A 9,839-nucleotide genomic window follows, 5' to 3' on the forward strand; every position below is an offset into this window, starting at 1 on the left:
TGTTTGCCTGTGTTTCGCTTCATGTAGAAAAAAAATACATGGTTACTATAAAAGTGTTTCTTTTTCCCCCATACTTCCTGCTCAAAAATGGCCACCTCTCTCTCTCACTCTTATCTCTCTCTCCATACGGGTTCTGCTGTCCCTAACGGAGCGTAGACACGTGGTTGTACCTACTGGTTGTCCATATTGATGACTCTCTCAATTTTAAATTTCATATTGACAATCTTGTAAACAAACTGTCCAAGTATGTTGGTTTGTTCTACAAGATCAGACACTTCCTTCCTCTGTCTGCCATGCTTACGTTGTACTAAACTTTGAACCTCATCTCAACTACTGTAATGTGATATGGTGCAACACCTTCACAAGCCATCTTAAAAAACTAGTATCTTTGCAAAAGGAAGTCATACAGGCCCTGTCTTGGTCAGAGATAAATCCCCCCACCCGCCCTCTATTTCACCGCTTTGAGTTACTAAGACTTGCTGAGCTAAACGATTATCATAATGCTTGTCTTATGTTTCAAATTGTCAACAGGCTCAATCCTAGACATAGTAGTCTTGTGCCAATCTGCAGTCCTCAGCACACGTACCAAACAAGAATCAAACCACTCATATTAGGGAAATGTCGCCGACATGTGCACGTATGGAGCCAAATCAAGGCCAAAAGTTTTGTCTAATTTGAAAATAAAATTTGAACCTGAAAATTCAAGTTTTGATCATGAACTTATTTTTTTTTTTTACAGTTTCAATTTTTTTTTTTTTGCGAACTTCTACTGATAACTACGGAGCCCCCGAGTGGCCACTGGAGGAAAAAAAAAATAAAGAACGCTAACTCGTGCCCTCGATATCCTAACTCGTGCCCTCGATATCCTAACTCGTTCCCTCGATATCCTAAATCGAGGGAACGAAATAATTATTTCGAGGGAACGAATTAAGTATTTCGTTCCCTCGAAATAATTATTTCGTTCCCTCGATTTAGGATATCGAGCGAACGAATTAAGTATTTCGTTCCCTCGAAATAATCATATTAGAAATCGAAATACAATTTCGTGATTAAAGTCTAAATCTCTGGCCCATCAAAGCCAGTGAGGAGAGACGGACATGCAGCTGTTTTATAATAGATCCATGCAGCAGCAGCAGCAGCAGCAGCAGCACCGGGGCCAGCTACAACATCTTGGAGTGGAAGGTACGTTTCTGAAGTTATGCAACTATATTCCTATGTGTGATAAGTGTTTTAAATAAATATCTTAAAGCCCATTCTTGTATTCTGAACCTTGTTACCAACCTAACATAAAGCATATGAGGCTAACGTTGGCTAAAACGGTGAAATGCTATTTTTAATGTTACTGTTTACAACTATTTCCAGGGTTAGTGGGGATGTAAAGCCTCTCAAAACCAACATGAAATAACGTGCAAATCTTCCCTCAGAGCAGTGTTGTTTTGTTGTAACAATTTTGTTGCTAAATGATCAAAACGAGACATAAAGCACCCGTTTCATTCATTTAGGGGCCGTCTATGTGCTGGAGTTAACAGTGGCTGCAACGCTCTGACATCCACGTTGACATTATACAGCAATCTTACAGTAAGTATCAAGAAGTTCTTGTATTTCAGGCTTGTGAAGCTAAAGTTAATATTATTTACTTTATTAAGTCTTATTCTAGCCTACGTTTGACAAGAAACACGTTCTTATATCACATCACTAGCTTTTACTGTTTGCAGTCAGAGTTTAATACTGTGCTTAATGTGTTTACAATATGTAAATGTGATGCTTTTGAGGAACTATTTTAAATAAGGCATACTGTTGCTGAAAAGGAATGACACTTAAAACTGTTTACAACTTCTCCCAGCTCTCTTCTAACATAATCTGTTTATCAATACAAACTACTCAATTTTTTCATTATACTGTACTATACTATACTATACTGATGATTATCAATTTAAAAACTAATTTTGATAATCATTTTATGAAATCTAATTATCATCCCGACAATATTGTTAAAATAAAGGTGTTTGGTCAAGAGGTATTTTGCTCATATACTGTATAATTGACTAAATCAATTATGTAACCTCATGTGACTCTTTTAAAGGACTACAATCCACCAGAACATCGGTTCCTTGGACTGGGCAAAAATGTCAATCACCGTGATAAATTTCCATGCTTGTGTTTTTGCGCAGCAACCACACAGATTCTTTTGCCGGAGTCCGAAGTTTCATCTATGGACGCAGCACCACAAACCAGCGGATTGAATCGTGGTGGGGGATCCTGAGGAAACAAAGTGCACAGTTTTGGATCAACGTTTTCCAAACCCTCTAAGATGACGGCTACTTCTCTGGTGATTTCTTGGATAGGAGCCTGATCCAATTCTGCTTCCTAAACCTTGTTCAGGTAGGCCTGCAAAATCATTATGTCGGTACCCCTGTCATTCTCTCCTTCATTCACCTGTACCGATTTAGAGAAAGTTTAATAGGAAAAAATGGGATAACATGATTTTTCTCTTTGCTTTACTTTACTTGTAGAGTTTGATTTTCGCAGTGTGGTGTAAGAACAACACACACACACACACACACACACACACGCACACGCACACGCACACGCACACACACACAGTGTTTTAAGTGCACTGGTGTAGGCTACTGCTCACGGTGAGGGTTGTTAAGACTATCCAACAATTAGCAAACTAAATAGCCTATAAATGAACTGACATATTGGCATTCCTACAACAACAAAAACATGTATTTAATTTATACTTGTATGTATAGCCTATTTCTATGTACAGTAGCCTATTGTATGTATGATGAATTAAACTTCAGCTTGTGTCTAATATTTTGTTTTTATGCAGGATGAACTTGACGAAGTCGTGAGAACCTGGAATTCACACAAGATAAGAGCAAAGGCAGCTGATGGTGTGATTGGAGGTCGGCGGATTTTGATGTACACACTTCCAGGCATGTTCGGCGCAGAGGACAATCTCAAGCCCATACACATGAATGAATTGGCCCTTTGTAGGGAGGAGTGCACCCCCAAAAGCCAATATACATGTGATGAAACTGTATTTGATCTCTGCTGTCTTCTGATGCAGGAAAGGGGATGGGATCCTCCTACAGATGCATTTTCCGCTGCTGAACTGTACACCTTATTAAGAACTGAAATACTGCAAAGTGTCTGAGGGTGGACAATTCTCTCTGCACAAAGAAGAATCATTTGTACTGTACAATACAGGACTGTCTCAGAAAATTAGAATATTGTGATAAAGTCCTTTTATTTTCTGTAATGCAAAAATGTCATACATTCTGGATTCATTACAAATCAACGGAAATATTGCAAGCCATTTATTATTTTAATATTGCTGATCATGGCTTACAGCTTAAGAAAACTCAAATATCCCATCTCAAAAAATGTGAATATTCTGGGAATCTTAATCAAACTGTAAGCCATAATCAGCAATATTAAAATAATAAAAGGCTTGCAATATTTCAGTTGATTTGTAATGAATCCAGAATGTATGGCATTTTTTTTTTTTTTTTTTTTTTAAAATTGCATTACAGAAAATAAAGAACTTTATCACAATATTCTAATTTTCTGAGGCACTCCTATTAGCCTCCTTGCGGCATGTGAGATGGACCCATGCATTTGGTTTGAATGGCATGTCGCGTGTACCAGTAACCAGTTTTTGTGCTGGAGGAGAGCAGTGAATACAACAGCTGTAAATAAGAATAGTTGATGTTTATAGGATTTCACTTCTGAGATCTTATTCCTATACCACAGTACCCTCAATCTGACTCTGTATTGCCCTCTTTGAACATTTCTGACCGCATTAAATCCTTGGTTGAGACAAAGTCCGACTTATTACCAACCTGAATTTGTGTAAGGTGTCCCGGAATTACCTTTGTTGCAGTGACAAATGTTATGTAATAGTATCAATCTGATAACTGATAACAATTGAATAAACATGCTGTATAAAAAAATCACAACAGCGCTTGCACTTTCTCCGGATGCTTAACCGGTTCGGAGTGTAAGAAATTAATGATCATGTTCTACCACTCTTTGATTGAAGTTGTCCTGACGTTCGCCATTATCTCCTGGTTTGGTAACATTATCTCCTGGTTTGGTAACATTATCTCCTGGTTTGGTAGCCTCTCACTAGGAGAAAAAGAGGCTGGAACATATTGTTAAAGTTGCCAGCAAAATGATTGGTGTTGCCCTCCCTGACTTGACCACTGTCTTTGGCAGGAGGGTAACATCCAAGGCTCAGGACATCCTACAGTGTCCTGACCATCCTCTCCATGCCCAGTTTGAACTCTTACCCTCTGGCAGGAGATTCAGATTGCCCAGTACCAGATCTAACAGACTGAAAAATTATTTTATAACTCACGCCATCACCAAACTTAATTTAAAACTCAAAAAATTAACAGCTGTGAACTCCACTCCCCACACTACATCCTCAGTACCCCCCTTTGACTTAATGAATAGTTCAGAAAGACCATACAAGATATTAGTGTAACTTGTCTTTTATTAACAAATTATGAAAAACGGAACCCATATAGCCCTCACATAACAATTAAATATTTTTTTGGCTACATTAGTAAACTTGTAGTAAACTTCCCACCACCTTTTGTGCCTCATTTGGCTCAAACAAACATAGTTGACCTGCAACACATGACTGCGGTGGTTTGATACATTAAAAAGAGACATTTGTGTAAAATCACAAAAAAGAACATTTTCAAATTGAAAAATTAAAGCATTTAAAACCACTTGCAGATCCCTTCTGTAGTTAAAAAAAAAAGTATGGCATGACTGCACTTGAGAACTGCAACTACAAAAGGCATTTTTAAGGTACAAAACTAGCATTTTTGTAGTAATTGCAAATTGCACAACTGTGAACATATGAAGAAACATATAATGTGGAACATGTATTTCCATGGGAATACATTTATAGGGCTCTTGGTTACTGTACAAATACAGGAGACCTGAAGATAAACTGCACCTATAAAAACTTTCAAAATAAGTAAGTTGTAAACAGTAGTAAGTAGTTTTTTTTGTCAAATAAGTAAGACTTTGGACCAAACGAACGAAATGAGTGTCTGTTACATCAATGATACAGGACTGTCTCAGAAAATTAGAATATTGTGATTTTCTGTAATGCAATTACAAAAGCAAAAATGTCATACATTCTGGATTCATTACAAATCAACTGAAATATTGTAAGCCTTTTATTATTTTAATATTGCTGATCAGGTTTACAGCTTAAGAAAACTAAAATATCCTATCTCAAAAAATTAGAATATTCTGGGAATCTTAAACTGTAAACCATAATAAGCAATATTAAAATAATAAAAGGCTTGCAATATTTCAGTTGATTTGTAATGAATCCAGAATGTATGACATTTTTGTTTTGTTTTTTTAATTGCATTACAGAAAATAAAGAACTTTATCACAATATTCTAATTTTCTGAGACAGTCCTGTATATTTCTGAAGTTTTTTGTGCATCAAGCAAGCCTTTTGCATCATTTTAGAAATGATGGCTTGGAAGCAGTATGGCCACAATCACGGTTGAGGGGCTGCATATTTTGTTACACAATGTCCATCACCCAGAGGTTGCTGTCAAGAATTTCATCGAATTCAGCACGAAAGTCTGGGATATTTTCGTAGCAGTCAGGTAGCTCTAGGAACATTCCACATGTTCGTCCAATTGGACGTCTTGTGAAATCAGACATCACTGTGAACTCAACAGTTATACTGTGACAGAATCAAATCGGATCCTGTGCAGAATCTTAGAAATTTACCAAGTTTTGCTTCATCCAGTTCCCTAATATACCGTCTGAGATGATGTTCGACCTCTTTTTGCTTTGCCGTCATATCTGCTGGGAACTTCAACAGCCTTGACACCTTCTTAGTTGTTGGTTTGAGGTCGGTGTACATCTTGGTCAGCTTTTCATAATTCAGACTCATCTGTGATTTTGTGATGTCCCTCCAACAATCAATTACAAACTTTGGCTTTTGCACAAGTTCTTTGTGGGAAATCTCTTCCAGAATTCCTGGAAGGGCGTCTGCTGAGGCTCTTCTTCTGCATTCGTAGTTGTTGAGGACCTCCAAAAGGTCATCAGGTTCAACAGAGACTTCTGCATCTCAGTTGCCACAACATACCTTTTGCTCTTCCATTAGTGTGAGAGCTTCCTCTGGGACCCCGCGATCTCGTAGGAAATTTATCACGGTGATTGACATTTTTGCCCAGTCCAAGGAACGATGTTCTGGTGGATTGTAGTCCTTTAAAAGAGTCACATGAGGTTACATAATTGATTTAGTCAATTATACAGTATATGAGCAAAATACCTCTTGACCAAACACCTTTATTTTAACAATATTGTCGGGATGATAATTGGTGCTTTCATAAAATGATTATCAAAATTAGTTTTTAAATTGATAATCATCAGTATAGTATAGTATAATGAAAAAATTGAGTAGTTTGTATTGATAAACAGATTATGTTAGAAGAGAGCTGGGAGAAGTTGTAAACAGTTTTAAGTGTCATTCCTTTTCAGCAACAGTATGCCTTATTTAAAATAGTTCCTCAAAAGCATCACATTTACATATTGTAAACACATTAAGCACAGTATTAAACTCTGACTGCAAACAGTAAAAGCTAGTGATGTGATATAAGAACGTGTTTCTTGTCAAACGTAGGCTAGAATAAGACTTAATAAAGTAAATAATATTAACTTTAGCTTCACAAGCCTGAAATACAAGAACTTCTTGATACTTACTGTAAGATTGCTGTATAATGTCAACGTGGATGTCAGAGCGTTGCAGCCACTGTTAACTCCAGCACATAGACGGCCCCTAAATGAATGAAACGGGTGCTTTATGTCTCGTTTTGATCATTTAGCAACAAAATTGTTACAACAAAACAACACTGCTCTGAGGGAAGATTTGCACGTTATTTCATGTTGGTTTTGAGAGGCTTTACATCCCCACTAACCCTGGAAATAGTTGTAAACAGTAACATTAAAAATAGCATTTCACCGTTTTAGCCAACGTTAGCCTCATATGCTTTATGTTAGGTTGGTAACAAGGTTCAGAATACAAGAATGGGCTTTAAGATATTTATTTAAAACACTTATCACACATAGGAATATAGTTGCATAACTTCAGAAACGTACCTTCCACTCCAAGATGTTGTAGCTGGCCCCGGTGCTGCTGCTGCTGCTGCTGCTGCTGCATGGATCTATTATAAAACAGCTGCATGTCCGTCTCTCCTCACTGGCTTTGATGGGCCAGAGATTTAGACTTTAATCACGAAATTGTATTTCGATTTCTAATATGATTATTTCGAGGGAACGAAATACTTAATTCGTTCGCTCGATATCCTAAATCGAGGGAACGAAATAATTATTTCGAGGGAACGAAATACTTAATTCGTTCCCTCGAAATAATTATTTCGTTCCCTCGATTTAGGATATCGAGGGAACGAGTTAGGATATCGAGGGCACGAGTTAGGATATCGAGGGCACGAGTTAGCGTTCTTTATTTTTTTTTTCCTCCAGTGGCCACTCGGGGGCTCCGTAGATAACTTCTACAACCTACGTTTCCTGAAGGCAACATGGCTGAGGAACGTCCCCCGCCTTCTCTGTTATGCTGTCACTCATGATGCCACGCCCCTCTAAGTTGATGCCACGCCCCTCTCAGTTGATGCCACGCCCCTCTCAGTTGATGCCACGCCCCTCTCAGTTGATGCCACGCCCCCTACGCCAGATCGGGGCCAAAAGTCTGAAACTGAAAAAAAATTGAAACTGAAATAAAAAGATCTGAAACTGAAAAAAAGATCTGATACTAAAAAAAAATTGAAACTGTAAAAAAATAAGTTCATGATCAAAACTTGAATTTTCAGTTTCAAATTTTATTTTAAAATTAGCAAAACTTTTGGCCTTGATTTGGCTCCATATGCGCGCCAATATGAGTGTTGTTTGCAGGGGGCCGCAGATTTAGAATAGGATTGATGATGGTGGCCTCAATGTGTTGCCTTCTATCTCCAAGTTTAAAAGACAACTAAAAAATAATCTTTTACTAACCTATATATAATATAAAAATGCTTCTTCGTGGACTGCTGGGATGTATGTGTATGATTGTATGTGTATGTAATGTTAAGTATGTATGTTAAGTGTTTTGGTGTACTTTGTATGCATTTATCCATCACCATCTCTTTACAGATGGTAACTGCTTATACCATTGACTGTACCACTACCCTTATATGAACTATGGGCCCCCACCTATAAGCTTTCCTAGCTTCCTTGGGGGACCCATTCACTCTACCCACTTAATTCGACTGTATTAGTGTAACTATTATTATGGTATTGTGAATAAATTCAAACTTCAAACTGTTCAAGACTGGGACAGCGCTGCAGAAAGCTGAAGCCTCTTCAAAGAAATTCACTCAGCAGGCAAATGGCGTGCTACGGTGCTAGCCACCTTCGCTCATTTAACGCCCACGTAGTTGACTCTCTCTCTCTCTTGGCCTTTTCTCTCCTCACAGTGAAGATGTTTACACATCAGAAATATTCTTCCTCAAAAGCCAGGGACTTGTCGAAACATATTTCAATCTATGTCATTTATTATGTATACTTAGGAGCACAAAGAGCGGGCAAACTTTTCTCCGCACTGCAAAAACTCAAAATCTTAGCAAGAATATTTGTCTTATTTCTAGTTAAAATGTCTTATTTTTAGTAAAAAAATCTCATTACACTTAAAACAAGACTCATCACTGGAAAAAAAACAACAATTTTCCCCTGTTCCAAGTAGATTTTCACTTAAAATAAGTAGAAAAATCTGCCAGTGGAACAAGATTTTTTTGCTTGTAATAAGAAGATAAATCTTGTTCCAATGGCAGATTTTTCTACTTATTTCAAATGAAAATTTACTTGAAACAGGAGAAAATAGTCGTTTTTTTTCCCAGTGATGAGTCTTGTTTTACGTGTATATGAGACATTTTAACTAGAAATAAGACAAATATTCTTGTTAAGATTTTGAGTTTTTGTAGTGCGGAGAAAAGTTTGCCCGCTCTTTGTGCTCCTAAGTATACATAATAAAAGATATAGAATGAAATATGTTTCGACAAGTCCCTGGCTTTTGAGGAAGAATATTTCTGATGTGTAAACATCTTCATCTTGAGTTTTTGCAGTGCGGCTGCATGTCAGCTGTGTTTTTTTCCCCCCTCGTTGACATTTAATTGGGTAGTAATCTAAAGTAGTCCCCTTCAACTCCCCTTTGAGTTGGCTCCTGTCTCCAGTAAAGTGTCTGAGGTGGGAGGAAGCAGCACACGAGCACGTAGACACGAGCAGGTCGTCTTAACTGTAGGTCTTATCAGGTTTCTCCAGCTGTGTAGCCAGACCCTGTAGCCTCCTCTCTGTCTGTCTGCCGGGGTTCAAGTGGGGGGGGTGGAAATTAGATTTAACATCGATCATTTCCCTGCCCTGAATGGGACCTGGCGTCAGAAAGAGGCAGGGGCAATCCCTCACCCGCCATCCATCTGCCTCGCCTCCACCCGCCATCACTCAGTCCTTGGAGGGGCAAACGCACGGATGGAGGGAGAAGGAAATGAGCAATGAACAGCGGTGACAAAACTGTGGAGCGGGACGGTGTGAGACAAAGGAGGTTAAAGGAGGGGAAAGGGAGCATAGATTAGAGATTAGAGGGAAATATGTTGAGTAAATGCAAAACAAGACTTTGATTCAGACTTTTTACGGTCCCGTTAATTCACAGGACAAGGTCAAAGTGGAAATATCCGTCTTCATCTGCACGTACGATGTCCACCAAAAAATCTTGTTCCACTGGCAGATTTTTCTACTTA

General features: G+C 38.2%; 1 long non-coding RNA gene across 2 annotated transcripts; it reads left to right on the forward strand.

Moving 5' to 3' along the window:
* Positions 1-1,156: 1,156 nt before the first annotated feature.
* LOC133456584 (uncharacterized) lies at positions 1,157-3,418 on the forward strand. Of its 2 annotated transcripts, XR_009783806.1 has the most exons (4): positions 1,157-1,182; positions 1,503-1,578; positions 2,172-2,382; positions 2,837-3,418. It is a non-coding gene; the product is annotated as an uncharacterized LOC133456584 (long non-coding RNA). The 2 variants fall into 2 exon arrangements; XR_009783805.1 differs by lacking the exon at positions 1,157-1,182 and having other exon boundaries at positions 1,189-1,578; positions 2,837-3,416.
* The last annotated feature ends 6,421 nt before the right edge of the window (positions 3,419-9,839 follow it).

This window comes from Cololabis saira, chromosome 12 (assembly GCF_033807715.1).
Source record: "Cololabis saira isolate AMF1-May2022 chromosome 12, fColSai1.1, whole genome shotgun sequence".
Taxonomy (NCBI): domain Eukaryota; kingdom Metazoa; phylum Chordata; class Actinopteri; order Beloniformes; family Belonidae; genus Cololabis; species Cololabis saira.